Source organism: Moschus berezovskii, chromosome 11 (assembly GCF_049115385.1).
Source record: "Moschus berezovskii isolate FMDL1 chromosome 11, NW_MosBer_1.0, whole genome shotgun sequence".
Taxonomy (NCBI): Eukaryota; Metazoa; Chordata; class Mammalia; order Artiodactyla; family Moschidae; genus Moschus; species Moschus berezovskii.
Window position 1 is genome coordinate 96612274 of NC_142470.1, and position 19647 is coordinate 96631920.

The 19647-nt window shown below is 39.7% G+C and overlaps 1 protein-coding gene and 1 pseudogene across 4 annotated transcripts in view; one reads left to right on the top strand and one right to left on the bottom strand.

The window, feature by feature from the left end:
- The window catches only part of EXOC6B (exocyst complex component 6B), a 762215-nt gene that overhangs the window by 458959 nt on the left and 283609 nt on the right, over nucleotides 1–19647 (bottom strand). The gene's annotated exons all lie outside the window — the stretch shown is intronic.
- LOC129539449 (heterogeneous nuclear ribonucleoprotein M-like) lies at nucleotides 15142–17770 on the top strand (annotated as a pseudogene).

A 19647-nucleotide genomic window follows, 5' to 3' on the forward strand; every position in this document is an offset into this window, starting at 1 on the left:
TCCTTTGGATAAACTCTGCTATCAATAACAACATGGATGAACTTTGAGAACATTATTGCTAAGCAAGGTAAGTTAGAAAAAGACAAATACTGTATGATATTACTTACATATGGAATGTAAAAAAGCTAAATTCTTAAAACCAGAGATAAAATGGTGGTTACCAGGGGCTGGCAGTAGAAGAGTTGGGGAGATACTGTTTAAGAGTACAAATTTGCAATCAGTAGATAAGTAAGTCCTAGAGCACAGGGATTATGGTCAACAACAATGCATTATAAAATTCAAAACTGCTGAGACTAAATCTTAAATGTTATCATTAAAAAAAAAGAAATTATAATTATGGGACTCGATAGAGGTGTTAGCTAAAGCTATGGTGGTAATCATACTATAATATTATAAAAGGATGAAATCCACATACTATGCACCTTAAACTTACAAGATTATGTCTCAGAACATCAATACCGATTCATCAATTGTAACAAATAGCCCACAAATGGAAGATATTAATAATAAGGGAAACTGTACTAGGGAGAGAATCAGCATATGAGAACATTTTATTTGCTCATATTATCAGGGGGATATATGGGCTTCCCTGGTAGCTCAGCTGGTAAAGAATCCACCTGCAATGAGGGAGACCTGGGTTCAATCCCTTAGTTGAGAAGATCTCCTGGAGAAGGGAGCAGCTACCCACTCCAGTATTCTGGCCTGGAGAACTCCATGGACAGAGGGGCTTGGCAGGCTACAGTCCATAGGATCACAAAGTGTCGGACACAACTGAGAGACTTTCACTTTCAAGGGGATATATTCATATTTTTTTTAATCCATGGGAAAAAATATCACATTTTATGAACGCTTCTTGAAAACTCTACTTGAAGTTAGAAATGCAACTAGTCTTGATTTAAAATAAAGTACTTGTGACTAAGGAAGTTGACGATGAAAGGATTAGTAGAAACACCAATTCTTTTAAAATTGAACTGGCTCTAAATAATTTACCTCACTTTCATAAGACTACATGAAACTGTTGTTAAACATAAAAGCTTTAAATTACATAAAGATTATAATATACTGTAAAACTTCATATCACATAAAATAACAATTAATTATAACCAGAACTCATGAACTCCAAAACAGAAAAGATAAGAATAAATGACATGAAAAGAAAAGGACACAGTCAGTCAGTCAGTTCAGTCGCTCAGTCGTGTCCGACTCTTTGTGACCCCATGAATCACAGCACGCCAGACCTCCCTGTCCATCACCAACTCCCGGAAGGACACAGTATAACTGCATTAATTCTTATATCCTCCTTTGGGATTAAGATTCTTTAGAGTCTAAGAATCATTTAGTGTTGCAAAAAGTGAAAAGGCAAGTGAAGGACACGCTGTGAATGCGAGGATAAACTTATATAGCGCTAAGTACATATCTTTATTAAAGCATCTACAACTTATTATTATAACTAGATCTACTTCTTTTCACCAAACCAAAATATACACAAACTTTCAGAAGACAGAAGCCAAAACTTGGTTATCTTTGTGCTGAGCACACAGTAGGCAGTCCTCAGTAAATGCTGAATCTAACTGAAAAACATTAAAACTATCACTGCCAAAGCATTAGAACTGGGCATATGCCATGAGAAAATTGTAACCGAAAAAGACACTTATACCCCAGTGCTCACAGCAGCACCGTTTACAATAGCAAAGACATGGGAAGGAACAAGATGGCGGAGGAATAGGACGGCGAGACCACTCTCTCCCCTACAAATTCATCAAAAGAACATTTCAACGCGGAGTAAAGTCCACAAAACAACTTATGAATGCTGGCAGAGGACATCAGGCACCCAGAAAAGCAGCCCATTGTCTTCAAAAGGAGGTAGGAAAAAACATAAAAGATAAAAAGAGAGACAAAAGAGGTAAGGACGGAGCTCCGTCCCAGGAAGGGAGGCTTTAAAAAGAGAGAAGTTTCCAAACACCAGGAAACATTCTCACTGGCTAGTCTGTGGCGAGCCTTGGAACCTCAGAAGGCCACATAACCTGGAGGAAAAAGAAATAATTAAAACCCACAGATTACCCGCCAAATGGTAATTCCCAGCGAAAAACAGCGCAGACGCCTGCATACGCCATTAGCAAGCAGGGACTGGGCAGGGAGGAGCCGGCTGAACTGCTTAGAGAGAAGACTGGGCTTGAATGCAGCGAGAACAATCTGAGAGAACTGGGGATAGCAAAGCAGACTGGGATAGCTTCCCCAGGAAAAGGCGGAAAGATCTAACCTAAGACTCCGCCAGCCCCACTCACAGAACAAAGGACTGAGCAGAGTGACCCGGCTGCGGTTGGCCCATCCCCCATCCCCAGCAGAGACAGGCAGGGAGGTCAGCCAGAGCTGGAGGGGGCAACTGCGGCCCCAGAAAGGCATCCAATACAGACTGCAGGCAGGCTTGTTGCTAATCAAGACTTCTTGGGCTTGGGCCGGTAGATATCCACCTGAGAAGGTGCGCTGGTTGTAAACCCAGAAAACTGAGTGGCAGGAGGTGATAAGTCACAGCGACCACGCTCACCAAACACCTGGTCACCTGAGCTGCTCGGACCGGGGAGGGCACAAAACGCAGGCCCAACCAAGTCTGCGCCTTTGGGGAGTACCCGAGAAACTGAACTTGAGCCACTCAGACCTGGGAAGTGCATACAACCCAGTGCCAGCCTTGGACAGTTCCCAGCAGAGCAACCTAGAGCCTGTGCAGTGTAGACTGGGACAACACACGTGCTGTGAGAGGGGGCAAACCCAGTGTGGCGGAGACACTTCGAGCACTTCCCACAGACGCCAGAGATATTTGTCTGCAGCGTTCCTCACTTCCCAGAACAGGACTTAAACAAGTGAGCCTTAAAAAGTGTCCACCCGCCCCCTAGTATCAGGGTGGAAATTAGACACTGAAGAGAGCAGCAAACAGAAGCTAAAACAGAGGGAACCACCTTGGAAATGACAGATAGAGAAGCCTAGAGACTATTCCAAGAATAAGACCAAAAACCAGAGATAAGAGGCTTAAGCCCGAATCCTGAGACCAGAGAACTCCTGACTCCAGGGAACATTAATCGATAGGAGCTCATCAAACGCCTCCATACCTACACTAAAACCAAGCACCACCCAAGGGTCAACAAGTTCCAGAGCAACACATACCGTGCAAATTCTCCAGCAACACAGGAAAATAGCCCTGAGTTTCAATATACAGGCTGCCCAAAGTCACTCCAAACCCACTGACATCTCATAACTTATTACTGGACACTACATTGCACTCCAGAGAGAAGAAATCCAGCTCCACCCACCAGAACAGGGACACAAGCTTCCCTAACCAGGGAACCTTGACAAGTCACCCATCCAACCCCCCACCCAGCGAGGAAACTACATAATAAAGAGAACTCCACAAACAGCCAGAAGAGGGAAAGGCTACCCCAAGCAAAGCAATATAAGCAAGATGAAGAGGCAGAGAAATACCCAGCAAGTAAAAGAACAAGATAAATGCCCACCAACACAAACAAAAGAGGAAGATATAGGGAATCTACCTGATAAAGAATTTCGAATTTTGATGGTGAAAATGATTCAAAATCTTGAAAGCAAAATGGAGTTACAGATAAATAACCTGGAGAAAAGGATTGAGAAGATGGAAGAAAGGTTTAATAAGGATTTAGAGGAAATAAAAAAGAGTCAATATACAATGAATAATGCAATAGATGAGATCAGAAACACTCTGGAGGGAACAAACAGTAGAATAACAGAGGCAGAAGACAGGATAAGCGAGCTAGAAGACAGAATTGTAGAAATAAATGAAACAGAGAGGAAAAAAGAAAAAAGAATTAAAGGAAATGAGGACAATAATAGAGACCTCTGGGACAATGTTAAACGCTCCAACATTCGAATCATAGGAGTCCCAGAAGAAGAAGACAAAAAGAAAGACCATGAGAGAATACTTGAGGAGATAATAGTTGAATACTTACCTAAAATGTGGAAAGAAATAATCACCCAAGTCCAAGAAACCCAGATAGTCCCCAACAGGATAAACCCAAGGCAAATACTCCAAGACACATATTAATCAAATTAACAAAGATCAAACACAAAGAACAAATATTAAAAGCAGCAAGGGAAAAGCAGCAAATAACACACAAGGGGATTTCCATAAGGATCTTTCTGATCTTTCAACAGAAACTCTTCAGGCCAGGAGGGAATGGCAAGACATACTTAAAGTGATGAAAGAAAATAACCTACAGCCCAGATTACTGTACCCAGCAAGGATCTCATTCAAATATGAAGGAGAAATCAAAAGCTTTACAGACAAGCAAAAGCTAAGAGAATTCAGCATCACCAAACCAGCTCTTCAACAAATGCTAAAGGATCTTCTCTAGACAGGAAACACAGAAAGGGTGTATAAATTCGAACCCAAAGCAATAAAGAAAATGGCAACTAGATCATACTTATCAATAATCACCTTAAATGTAAATAGGTTGAATGCCCCAACCAAAAGACAAAGGCTGGCTGAATGGATAAAAGAACAAGAACTCCATATATGTTGTCTACAAGAGACCCACCTCAAAACGAGGGACACATGCAGACTGAAAGTGAAGGGCTGGAAAAAGATATTCCATGCAAATAGAGACCAAAAAAAAGCAGGGGTAGCAATACTCATATCAGATAAAATAGACTTTAAAACAAAGGCTGTGAAAAGAGACAAGGAAACTACATAATGATCAAAGGATCAATCCAAGAAGAAGATATAACAATTATAAATATTTATGCACCCAACATAGGAGCACCGCAATATGTAAGACAATTACTAACAAGTATGAAAGGGGAAACTAACAACAATGCAATAATAGTGGGAGATTTTAATACCTCACTTACATCTATGGATAGATCAACTAAACAGAAAATTAACAAGGAAACACAAACTTTAAATGATACAATAGACCAGTTAGACCTAATAGATCTCTATAGGACATTTCACCCCAAAGCAATGAATTTCACCTTTTTCTCAAGCACACACGGAACCTTTTCCAGGAGATCACATCCTGGGCCATAAACCTAGCCTTGGTAAATTCAAAAACATTGAAATCATTCCAAGCATTTTTTCTGACCACAATGCAGTAAGATTAGATCTCAATTACGGGACAAAAACCATTAAAAATGCCAACATATGGAGGCTGAACAACACACTGCTGAATAATGAACAAATCATAGAGGAAATCAAAAGAGAAATCAAAATATGCATAGAAATGAATGAAAATGAAAACACAACAACCCAAAACCTCTGGGACACTGTAAAACAGTGCTAAGGGGGAAGTTCATAGCAATACAGGCACACCTCAAGTAACAAGAAAAAAGCCAACTAAATAACCTAACCCTACATCTAAAGAAACGAGAAAAGGAAGAAATGAAGAACCCCAGGGTTAGTAGAAGGGAAGAAATCGTAAAAATTAGGGCAGAGATAAATGCAAAAGAAACAAAAGAAACCATAGCAAAAATCAAGAAAGCCAAAAGCTGGTTCTTTGAGAAGGTAAATAAAATTGACAAACCACTAGCCAGACTCATCAAGAAACAAAGGGAGAAGAACCAAATCAATAAAATTAGAAATGAAAATGGTGAGATCACAACCGACAACACAGAAATACAAAGGATTATTAGAGAATACTCTCAGCAATTATATGGCAATAAAATGAATAACCTGGAAGAAATGGACAAATTCCTAGAAAAGTACAACTTTCCAAAACTAAACCAGGAAGAAATAGAAAATCTGAACAGACCCATCACAAGCACAGAACTAGAGGGTGTAATCAGAAATCTTCCAGGAAACAAAAGCCCAGGTCCAGACGGCTTCACAGCTGAATTCTACCAAAAATTTAGAGAATAGCTAACTCCTGTTCTCCTCAAACTCTTCCAGAAAATTGCTGAGGAAGGGAAACTTCCAAACTCATTCTATGAGGCCACCATCACCCTAATCCCAAAACCTGGTAAAGATCCCACAAAAAAAGAAAACTACAGGCCAATATCACTGATGAACATAGATGCAAAAATCCTTAACAAAATTCTAGCAATCACAATCCAACAACACATTAAGATCATACATCGTGACCAAGTGTGCTTTATCCCAGGAATGCAAGGATTCTTCAATATCCGCAAATCAATCAATGTAATACACCACATTAACAAACTGAAAAATAAAAATCACATGATTATCTCAATAGATGCACAGAAAGCCTTTGACAAAATTCAACATCCATTTATGATAAAAACCCTCCAGAAAGTGGGAATAGAAGGGACATATCTCAACATAATAAAAGCCATATATGACAAACCCACAGCAAACATTATCCTCACGGTGAAAAACTGAAAGCATTTCCCCTAAACTCAGGAACAAGACAAGGGTGCCCACTCTCACCACTACTATTCAACATAGTTCTGGAAGTTTTGGCTACAGCAATCAGAGAAGAAAAAAGACATAGAAGGAAAACAAATTGGAAAAGAAGAAGGAAAACTTTCACTGTTCGCTGATGACATGATCCTCTACACAGAAAACCCTAAAGACTCTACCAGAAAGCTACTAGAGCTAATCAATGAATAGAGTAAAGTTGCAGGATATAAAATCAAAACACAGAAATCCCTTGCATTCCTATACACTAATAATGAGAAAATAGAAAGAGAAATTAAGGAAACTATTCCATTCACTGTTGCAATGAAAAGAATTAAATACTTAGGAATCTATCTACCTAAGGAAACAAAAGACTTGTACATAGAAAACTATAAAACACTAGTGAAAGTAATCAAAGAGGACACTAATAGATGGAAAAATATACCATGTTCGTGAATTGGAAGAATAAATATTGTGAAAATAAGTACACTACCCAAAGTAATTTATACATTCAATGCAATCCCTATCAAGCTACCAACGATATTTTTCACAGAACTAGAACAAATAATCTCACAATTTGTATGGAAATACAAAAAACCTCAAATAGCCAAAGCAATCTTGAGGAAGAAGAATGGAACTGGGGGAATTAACCTGACAGACTTCAGGCTCTACTACAAAGCCACAGTCATCAAGACAGTATGGTACTGGCATAAAGACAGAAATATAGATCAATGGAACAAAATAGAAAGCCCAGAGATAAATCCACGCACCTATGGACACCTTATCTTCGACAAAAGAGGAAAGAATATAAAATGGAGAAAAGAGAGTCTTTTGAACAAGTGGTGCTGGGAAAACTGGTCAGCCACTTGTAAAAGAATGAAACTAGAACACTTCCTAACACCATACACCAAAATAAACTCAAAATGGATTAGAGAGCTAAATGTAAGACCAGATTCAATAAAACTCCTAGAGGAGAACGTAGGCAAAACACTCTCCAACATAAATCACAGCAGATCCTCCAAGACCCACCTCCCAGAATATTGGAAATAAAAGCAAAAATAAACAAATGGGACCTAATTAAAATCAAAAGCTTCTGCACAGCAAAGGAAACTATAAGCAAGGTGAAAAGACAGCCTTCAGAATGGGAGAAAATAATAGCAAATGAAGCAACTGATAAAAGATTCATCTCCAAAATATACAAGCAGCTCCTGCAGCTCAATTCCAGAAAAATAAGTGACCCAATCAAAAATGGGCCAAAGAACTAAACAGACATTTCTCCAAAGAAGACATAAAGATGGCTAACAAACACATGAAAAAATGCTCAACATCCCTCATAATCAGAGAAATGAAAATCAAAACCACAATGAGGTACCATTTCACACCAGTCAGAATGGCTGCTACCCAAAAGTCTACATGCAATAAATGCTGGAGAGGGTGTGGAGAGAAGGGAACCCTCTTACACTGTTGGTGGGAATGCAAACTAGTACAGCCACTATGGAGAACAGTGTGGAGATTCCTCAAAAAACTGGAAATAGAACTGCCATATGATCCAGCAATCGTACTCCTGGGCATACACACTGAGGAAACCAGAATTGAAAGAGACACATGTACTCCAATGTTCATTGCAGCACTGTTTATAATAGCGAGGACATGGAAGCAACCTAGATGTCCATCTGCAGACGAATGGATAAGAAAACTTTGGTACATATACACAATGGAGTATTACTCAGCCATTAAAAAGAATGTATTTGAACCAGTTCTAATGAGGTGGATGAAACTGGAGCCTATTATACAGAGTGAAGTAAGCCAGAAAGAGAAACACCAATACAGTATACTAACGCATATATATGGAATTTAGAAAGATGCAAGTGATAACCCTGTATATGAGACAGCAAAAGAGACACAGATGTATAGAACAGTCTTTGGGACTCTGTGGGAGAGGGTGAGGGTGGGATGGTTTGGGAGAATGGCACTGAAACATGTATATTATCATATGTGAAATGAATCGCCAGTTCAGGGTCGATGCATGTTACAGGATGCTCAGGGCTGGTGTGCAGGGATGACCCGGGGGGGAGGATAAGGGGAGGAGGGAGGTGGGAGGGGGGTTCGGGATGGGGAACTCATGTACACCCGGGGTGGATTCATGTCAATGTATGGCAAAACCAACCAATATAATATTGTAAAATAATTAGCCTCCAATAAAAATTTTTTAAAAAATTATAAAAAAATTAAAAAAAAAAAGCAAAGACATGGAAGCGATCTAGATGTCCACTGACAGACGAATGATTAAAGAAGGTGTAGAACATACATACAATGGAATATTGCTCGGCCATAAAACGGAACACATCTGAGTCAGTTCTAGTGAGGTGGATGAACCTACAGCTTCTCATACAGAGTGAAGTAAGTTAGAAAGAGAAAAAGAAATACAGTATATAAATACATACACCTGGAATCTAGAAGAATGGTATTGATGAACCTATTTGCAAGGAACTGGAGACACAGATAGAGAATGGACTTGTTGACAGAGCAGGGGAGGGTGAGAGTGGGACAGACGGAGGAAGCAGCATCAACAAATACACACCATAAAGTGTAAGATGGACACCTGGTGAGACAGTGTAGCACAAGAAGCCAAGTTTGGTGCTCTGTGATGGCCTGGAGGGATGGGATGAGGGGAGGGGAGGAAAGCTAGGGAGGGAGGCAGTGTACGCATAATCATGGCTGATCGGCACTGTTGTATGGCAGAAACCAACACAACACTGTAAGCAAACTTTAGTTTAAAAACTATATACATGTTAAAAAAAAAGAACTAGAAAGCCAAAGTTTCATTCTAGAGGGAAGCATAGCTAGAATAATTTTTTTCTCTATTATTATAACTTACAAGACCAAGTTGGTGGCAAAAGGGCCAACTATGGGACTGAAAACGTAAGAAAAAGACAGATATACTATAGACACAATGTTTTAGAAAAATTAGGAAGAACCAAGATCAAAAAGCTTGTAGCTATTAGTGTTATGGAAGTTATGCACTTCTTTCTGTGAAATAGCAAAGGGAGGTGATGACCCAGAGGGAATTTGAAACAGAGAAAAAGAAATTTGAGACATTTATTCTAAACGGCCTGCTGCTGCTGCTGCTAAGTCACTTTAGTCGTGTCCGACTCTGTGTGCCTAGATATCTTTTATACCTCTACCTAATCATGTCCACTTTCTACATAAAGGATCATCTGCTGAAATATAGAATAGAGGTAAAGTTGTAGGACTGAGTAACATGAAAAAAAGTTTACAATAATCACCACAGAAGAACTAATCAGGACTTATGAGATAATTATTTATAAGTAGCCATGAATGCTTTTTCTTATGAAATTTACTACCTAAATCTCTTGCTTCTTCAATAAAACCATCGTACTTCATGTGAGGAAAAGCGAACAACAATGAATACAGTGGTTAATAGTAATTAGAGCATTCTCTCAAAACAGAATAGACAAACCAGGTTAACAACTCCATATTCTCATGCCTATCAAATAATTGAAAGAAAGTGAAGTCGCTCAGTAGTGTCCAACTCTTAGCGACCCCATGGACTGTAGCCTACCAGGCTCCTCCCTCCATGGGATTCTCCAGGCAAGAGTAATGGAGTGGGTTGCCATTTCCTTCTCCAATCAAATAATTGAAATCTTACCAAATATCTGGTTACTTGAGACTGGTTTATATAGTTCAGCAATCTGATAGGAACTTTAATTCCCACTAACTCTTAGTAAATCCATACCCAATGTGCTTTTTTAAATGACCAATATATTTTTTAATGTCCAGTGTGTTTTTATTATAAATACTACATATAAATTCCTGCTGTATATACTATCTTTTTATCACACAGATAACTGACTTCTGCTAACAAATCTGAGACATACAAACAGAAATGAACCCTGAGGTCAAAAGGAATAGTCTACAGAAATTAAACGGCAGCCTTAGAATTCAGCATTCTTCCTTGCCATTCAACAGCTTTGAATATGGATTAAATTAATCAGAGACATCAATGTATAAAAATGACAGCTTCTAAGACATGGTGACACAAGAATTTTGTGAAACAAATGACCTGCCTTTAAGCTGAGTCTTTGAGCAAAAAGCAGGGGAAAGAGAAGAGGAAAGCAAGGAGGAGAAAAAGAGATGGGGGAAAGAAAGACAGGAAGGAAGGGAGGAAGGAAGGGAGGAAGCAAGAATGGAAATAATAATAAACAGCCTGAGTTACCTTGTGTATGGACAGATGGGTTGTTTTTTTTTAAGCCCCTTCCTTTCCACCAGGGAATATCAATAACCTTTAAAGCAGTCTCACATTTATTTAAATGTGTGTTCTGACAATCATGTCAGAGACTGGGTAAAAGCTTTTTCATGGAAATCATTAAAAGGAAAAGATCCAGACAAGAGGCCTGTTCTTTTCTGGCAGTGAGGGTGGAACAGAACTGTGTCAGTTTTAAAAGATGGAAGTATCTTAAACACCAATGAAATACATGAAGCACCTTCCTTCTCCCTCTCCCCTGCCCCTCACACTCCCACTACAACTGAAAATTTTTTGCTGCTGGCTAGAATAATATTCTGTTACTAGGGAGCCTTGGGGGTAGGGTTAAGAGTGAGGAGAAAAAGAAGAAAAAGCCTACAATTGTACATCAGCCTGTGATTCAAAGCAGAAGGGAACAGAGCAAGCCCAGAAGTATTCCAACACAGCTGGCCCTCCTGGGTCCTGTGTTCCCCATGTGGTAACTCACAAAGTCTCACAACTCAACCTGAAACTGCTGAATCATTTCAGCAAGTGATGTGTACCTATCTGCTGGTGAGAAATAACAGTCATTCCCAGCCTCAACCATCATTTCCTTGCTTCCCACTGATAAGCGACCTGTTGCCCATTGACAAGCACTGAAGCGATGCTGACTAACTCTCCCTAGGAAAATCTGAGGTTGAGCCAGCCAGCCACAAAGGTCACTTCATAACTTGGCTCAAACACAAGGCCCTTTGCAAAAGATGTTTTTTGTTCCTGAAAGACCACAGAGATACTGGTATTTCCCTTACTCAAGTTAACAACTTTTCAAGGACTTCCCCACTCACATTTTTCCCTTCACGGTCCTGGACATATTTTCCCCCTTAATATCAAGAGTGGTTTCCTGATACATTAAAAAAAAAAAAAAACTATATGTTCCATCAAGACAGTTTCTGAATTATTAATTGTGCCAGAAAAAAATCTTAGATTTATTAGTGCCTGGTCACTTGGAGCTGATGTAAGTTTCTGTCACACTAATCGTCTAGATTCCTCAAATGATTTACTGACTCTAACCACCTTAGGAGGAAGTATAATACAAAACCTAAAGTCAGTGTTATTGAAATAGATCTCAAAGATGTCTGGAGATTTCCCCATGAGAGTTAGTATTATTCATAGTCTTAAATTCACTACAAAAAAGACCTGTGAATAAACTCAGATTTCAGGTCCTTCAAAGATAGTTTAATATTTTCACTTTACCATTAAAATAAGGAAAATCGCAACATTTTTTGCCTTAAAAATAATTATAAAAAGGAATTCTATAATAATAATAATGTTTATGTATACTCTTTATGCACCAAGCATTATAATACTAAACACATAAACTGGATAATTTTATTTAAACTACAAACAACCTATAAAGTATTAATAGATACTTTTGTTATTCACATTTTAGAGAAGAGGAATCTAAACTTTAGAAATGCTATTTAAGTAAGCATAGGTTACAAATTCCAGAGAGTGGGACAACTAAGATTTGAAGGTAAACTAACAATAACGGCTGGACACATAATCATGACAACTATATTCTCATTTGCATAATAACAGAACATCCGTTGCTGATCATATCAGGCTATCTTATATTAAAAATACTTTAATCCCAAGTCCTGGCCACATGATCTGAAGAGCCGACTCTTCGGAAATGACCCTAATAATGGGAAAGACTGAAGGAAAGAGAAGAGGACATCAGAGGATGAGATGGTTAGATGGCATCACCAACTCAATGGACATGAGTCTGGGCAAACTCCAGGAGATAATGAGGGACAGGGAAGCCTGCCATGCTGCAGTCCATGGGGTCACAAAGAGTCGGACATGAGCAATTCCAAGTCTGGCATGTATTATACCAAAGGATGAGAGAAGTTAGTTTAAAAATTCTAGGCAAAAAGCCTTTCACACTGTAAAGATAAGCTTTGACACAAACTACTTTTTCAGGATCACTCATTCATTCACTCAGTTTCCCAATTACTGACACCACAAAAAAAAGAGCGGCAGCACTAAGTATTTGATTAGTCAGCAGTGTGCACAAGAACATAAGCATCTCTTAATGTCCTTAAGAATCTCATAAAATCTGAAAGCAAAACACTATCTTATAAAGGTTATACTCAAGAATCTCCAACTTACAGAGAGGAACACTAAAACCCCAAGATAAGAAGGCATGTCACTCAGTTTACATTGTGAAAAGAAAACAAGGTGGGCTTCGCAACTTCCAGTCCCATCTAGTAATCTCTTCCCACTCTTATTTTGATTAGATAGCTGGGCCCTTAGGCCAGAGGAAAAGCATTTTGTAAGTTTTTACGCTGCTAAGTCGCTTCAGTCGTGTCCAACTCTGTGCGACCCCATAGACGGCAGCCCACCAGGCTCCCCCATCGCTGGGATTCTCCAGGCAAGAACACTGAAGTGGGTTGCCATTTCCTTCTCCAGTTTTTACTAGTTCTCACTAAATTATATTAATTTGTCTCAGAGATAAGAAGAACTAAACTCTGCAATTTAAGTTCACAAAATGTCTGTAATAAGGGAAAAAACAAACCTTTATTCACCTTGTTGTTGTTCTAAAATAGGAAGCATCACTCGGGTAGCATTTTAGGAAAGATTAGACTAGCACACATACATTAAACGCCTGATTCATTAACTGATCCATTCGAGGCAAATGTATCTTAAGAAGCTTTACTTATATGTTCTCAAAATCCCTTTAAACACTTTTTCATTTAGCCCTCAGAAAAAAGGAAACACGGTTAATGAAAAATATTATTTTAATGAAAAATTCATGGTAATTAAATTACGTTTCATAAATATTTTTATCTCAATCCAATATCACTGAAGATAATGTTGATATTTATGTCATATCAAAGAAAGTGAATAATAACTCAGAATTTAGCCACCTTGCGCAATGACTTCAGATGAAAACTGAAAACACAAAGCCATATTTACTATTCACATAATGCCCTCTACAGCTCATCAGTGGAATGAATCAGAAAATGAGAATTAAATATTTTTCAGACTCAGAGTGAACACAAATTACAATATAAAAAACCTATTTCCCAAATACCGCTAGATATGCACTAAATCTAACTCTAAATCTCCAGTTATTTCCCCAAATAATTAGGACAGTCTTATGTCTCACAGCCATTGAAAATAATGACTATACCCACCTACCTAGAAACTCTTTCTTAAGACATAATAATATTTTTACAGATACATTATCATGCTCAATCCAAGTCTTTAAGTGGATACTTGAAAAATGTATGCTATATCCGAGAGTCCAGTCAGTCAGTCCCTAGTCCACAGACGGAAAAAAAAAAAAATCAATCGTCCCTTTTAATGAGGTTTACACAGCAACTGGATAATTAATAACATGATAAATTCTTCTAACTTCATAAAAATTTACATATAAATTAATTTTTCTAAGATTCTTCAAACATAATAAGTCAAATACCCATATGTTGGTATCACTTATATGTGTAATTAAACACACACACACACACACACATGGAAACAGAGCAGAAAAGTGGTTACCAGTGGTTACCAGAGTTGAAAAGTGGTTACCAGGGTGGGGGTGGGAGAAATAGGAAGGGGTTGTTGAAAGGGTACAAACTTTCAGCTATAAGATGAATAATATCTGAAGACCTAATTGCTGATAACACTGCATTGTATAACTGAAACTGCTAGGGGAGTAGAATTTAAATGCTCTCAGGAGAAAACAAAAAAGTAAATATGTGAGGTGATGGATATGTTCATTAATTTGATGAAGGAATCCTGTTGCTATATATGTATATCAAATCATCACGTTGTACACTTTAAATATCCTACAATTCTATTTATCAATTATACCTCAATAAAGCTGAAAAATGTCCACTTGTGAAGAGAGAAATGTGTGTTTAAAAACTGAACCAACATATGATAAACCAAATATCTGATAGTATTCAATATGACAATCTAAGAAAACACCATTACAACACTGTTAGACAGCTAGCCTGCTAGTTGACAGATCATATCTAACACTTATCCAATTTTCAAAGATACCAGATAGATCTATACTTAAGATTTTCTAGGGGATGGTCAAGTAAATTACCAAAACTGAGCCAAAAAAAGGGAATATTATTTGGAAAAAAATGACAGTTTTATATATGTTTAATAAATATGAAGGAACATTACCATCAAAAATAACATGTAAATGAACCAAAAGGTGCTAAATAAACAAAAAACACAAAATAAAAGATTCTAAAACTTACCTCCCTGATTTCTTGTTTCATGGATCTCAGAGAATAGCATTAAGATTTAACACAAAAAGCCCAGAGTTTTCAAGAACTTTTAAATCCCTTAAGAACTTAATGTTACTCAATAACATCACAAAAAAGATATTAAAGGGAAATACTTGCAAAAAGCAGAGAATAAGGGACAAACAAAAAAGTTTCAAGATTTCTAGATATTAAAGGTAATTAAATTCCAGAAAGTCAAAAGCCCAGACGCGGAGAAAATGGCAGCACGGGTTGAAGCGGTGGCCAAGGTGGCGGCCACAGAGCCCAAAATGGAGGAGGAGAGCGGCGCGCCCGGCATGCCACGCAGCAAGGGCGCTGCAGGCCTGACAGGTGAAGGAAAACAACCTGCTCTGAATGAGAAGAGGAAGGAGAAAAACATAAAAAGAGAGGCAGTCGCTTTCAGCCATATGCCAATCCAACTAAAAGATAGAGCCTTCATTACAGACATACCTTTTGATGTGAAATGGCAGTCACATAAAGATCTGGTTAAAGAAAAAGTTGGTGAGGTAACATACGTGGAGCTCTTAATGGACGCTGAAGGAAAGTCAAGGGGATGTGCTGTTGTTGAAATCAAGATGGAAGAGAGCATGAAAAAAGCTGCTGAAGTTCTAAACAAGCATAGTCGGAGTGGAAAACCACTGAAAGTCAAAGAAGATCCTGATGGTGAACATGCCAGGAGAGCAATGCAAAAGGCTGGAAGACTGGGAAGCACAGTATTTGTAGCAAATGGTCCCATCACTTCATGGGAAATAGATGGGGCAACAGTGGAAACAGTGTCAGACTTTATTTTTTGGGCTCCAAAATCACTGTGGATGCTGATTGCAGCCAGGAAATTAAAAGACGCTTACTCCTTGGAAGGAAAGTTATGACCAACCTAGATAGTATATTAAAAAGCAGAGATATTATTTTGCCAACAAAGGTCTGTCTAGTCAAGGCTATGGTTTTTCCCGTGGTTATGTATGGATGTGAGAGTTGGACTGTGAAGAAAGCTGAGCACCAAAGAATTGATGCTTTTGAACTGTGGTGCTGGAGAAGACTCTTGATTGAGAGTCCCTTGGACTGCAAGGAGATCCAACCAGTCCATCCTAAAGGAGATCAATCCTGGGTGTTCATTGGAAGGACTGATGCTAAAGCTGAAACTCAAATACTTTGGCCACCTCATGCGAAGAGTTGACTCACTGGAAAAGACTCTGATGCTGGGAAGGATTGGGGGCGGGAGGAGAAGGGGACGACAGAGGATGAGATGGCTGAATGGCATCACCGACTCAATGGACATGAGTTTGAGTGAACTCCGGGAGTTGGTGATGGACAGGGAGGCCTGGCGTGCTGTGATTCATGGGGTCGCAAAGAGTCAGTCACGACTGAGCGACTGAACTGAACTGAACTGAACTGGATTATAAAGTTGGCTGGTAGGAACTGAAGGAAGGTTTTAGTATGGCTGGTGTGGTGGTCGGAGCAGACATTCTTGAGGTTAAAGATGAAAAAAGTCATGGAATAGGCGTTTTTACTTTTGAACAGTCCACTGAAGCCATGCAAGCTATATCTATATTTAGTGGCCAGCTGCTGTTTGAGACCAGTGCACGTGAAAATGGATAAGAGGGCCTTACCAAAGTGAGGTATTTTCCCTCCTGAGCATCCACAACTTCCCCATGGACTTGGTGGTATTGGCATGGGGTTAGGACCAGGAGGGCAGCCTACTGATGCCAAACATTTGAATAAAGGCATTGGAATGGGCAACCTGGGACCTGCAGGAATGGGAATGGAAGGCATAGGATTTGGAATAAATAAAATGGGAGGCATGGAAGGACCCATTGGTGGTGGCATGAAAAACATGGGTCTATTTGGATCTGGGATGAAGAAGGGCAGAATAAATGGTGGAGACGGAGGCAGTGTCCCTGGAATCAAGAGGATGGGCCCCATCATTGACAGCATGGCAGAGGGGCGGGGGGGTGGGGGTGGGGGGCGGGCAGGCAGCATGGAACACATGGGCGCAGGCTTAGGCCACCGTATGGATCGTGTGGGCTCCAAGATTGAGCGCATGGGCCTGTTCACGGACCACACAGGCTCTGGCATTGAGCACATGGGGCCCCTGGGCCTCGACCACATAAACTCCAGATCATGGAGCGCATCAACTCTGGCATGGAGCACATGTGTGCCAGGGTGGTCTTTGGCCTCGAGCAAATGGCCGCACCCAATGACCATTTGGGCCAGACCATCGAGCACATGGGCTCTGGTGTGGAGCACATGGGACCTGCCATCAAGCACATGGTGCCCACAGGCATGGAGACAGGCCTAGAGAGCATGGGCCCTGTGATGGATCACACAGCCACCAGCCTGGAGTGCATGGGCCTGGGGCATATGAGTGCCAACAGTCTCCAGCATACGGGCCTGGAACGCATGGGCGCCAACAGCCTGGAACACATGGGTCCTGCCATGGGCCCAGCCCTGAACGCTGGCATTGAGTGCATGGGCCTGGCCATGGGTGGCGGTGGCAGTGTCAGCTTTGACTGTGCCATCAAGATGGAGCATGGCAACTTTAGAGGAAGTTTCGCAGGTTCCTTTGGTGGAGCTGGAGGCCATGCCCCTGGGGTGGCCAGGAAGGCGTGCCAGATATTTGTGACAAATCTCCCATTTGATTTTACATGGAAGATGCTAAAAGACAGGTTCAACAAACGTAGCCACATGCTTTATACCAACATCAAGATGGAGAATGGGAAGCCAAAGGGGTGCAGTGTGGTTAAGTTTGAGTTGCCAAAGGTGGCTGAGACAGCCTGCCAGATGATGAATGGGATGAAGCTGAGTGGCGGAAAGATTGATGTTCAAATTGATAGAAATGCTTAAGCAGTTGCCTTTTCTAAACATTGATACCAGACCTCTGAATTTGTATTTTTTCTTGTTAACCATTTTAATTTGTTGGCTGGATGTATAAAGATGTTTTAAAAATTCTTTATATTCAAATATAAATTCGTTATACTCAAATTTAAATACTCCAGTTGCTCTTTGGAGTAATTTGAATTACTTTTTTACTGACTGGGGTTCCATTGACTGCTTTGAGATTTTGCAATGTGTGCAATTGTTTTCTGTAGTTGTGGCATCTTGTTGACATCAAATATGATAATAAATACCAGTTCCTAGGAGAAAAATAAAAATTCCAGAAAGTCCTTCTTGTAAGGAGTGAAAAGATCTTTGGTCTTAGAGATCACTGAGTAGTTTCATTTGAGCAATGAATTTTTATTCATTAGAAATCACCGAGTAACACCTTTGTATTACTTAGTTTAATGGTTTAGTTCTTCTTATGAAACCCAGCCTTTTATCTCTTCTCTCCAAAACAGTCACTTATGTTCAAAATCATTATTGAACCAGAGTCTTTACAATTTCTTTTTTTATTATATATACATAGACATACAGGGGCTTCCCTTGTGGCTCAGTTGGTAAAGAACCTGCCTGCAATGCAGGACACCCAGGTTCAATCTCTGGGTGTCAGGAAGATCCCTGAAGAAGGCAATGGCTACCCACTCTAGTATTCTTGCCTGGAGAATTCCATGGACAGAGAAGCCTGGTGGGCTACAGTGAATGGGGTCACAAAGAGTCAGACACAACTGAGCAACTAACACACACATACAAAGACATATATACAGACACACTCACGCATTAACCATGAGATTTGGGGCTACCTTCCCCCCCATATTAATGTTTTAGCAAGGAATATAAAATCTGAAAGAAATTTTTAAAAACTAAATTCAAAGAAAAAAAAGGAGCTTCAATTCAATCTTGTGCTATGCTGCTGCTGCTGTTAAGTTGCTTAAGTCATGTCTGACTCTGTGCGACCCCACAGATGGCAGCCCACCAGGCTCCCCCGTCCCTGGGATTGTCCAGGCAAGAACACTGGAGTGGGTTGCCATTTCCTTCTCCAGTGCATGAAAGTGAAAAGTGAAAGTGAAGTCGCTCAGTCACGTCCAACTCTTAGTGACCCCATGGACTGCAGCCTACCAGACTCCTTCATCCATGGGATTTTCCAGGTGAGAGTATTGGAATGAGGTGCCATTGCCTTCTCCGAATCTTGTGCTATAGAGGGCCACAAATGACTACTGCCTTTACCATATCAATAATAACAGTGACAATAAATACCAAAAAGTTAACATATACTTTTTTCTTTAAAAACATATAGGAGATACAAATGAAAAACATCTAAATGAACAAAGTACCAGAAAGAGACAAGCCCTTCTCCAGATTAGCAAAGAATAGCATCCATTATCCTCAGTAGGGAAAGTTGTCAAGTCTGGGTCACAGGTGAGAAGAGAAATAAGCCTAGAGCAACATTTTACAATAAGGAGAAAATACTCAAATTTTTAATATTAACACTTAGGGTGATGTGAAAGATTAAAATCTAGAAATGTTCCAAACACAAAGCTCATAATCCTCACCACACAGTTACCACTTCACCCCACCTCTGCTCAGAGAGTTATATTAACTGAGTAAGCAACATGTGGGAAGTCAAGGATGGTACCGGAAAACATTGGGAAATCTAGAGCTACACATTTCTTACATCCTAGAACCCTGCTAGAAGAGCAAAGAATCAGAAATTATGAGAAGACATGTAATAAAAGGGGGGAAAAGCAACTTACATATCAAAAAAATAACAGTAATAGAAGATTCACAGGTAAGCTAATTGTCCAAATTAGCAGACGAAAACAGTAAAATAAGTACTATATATAAGA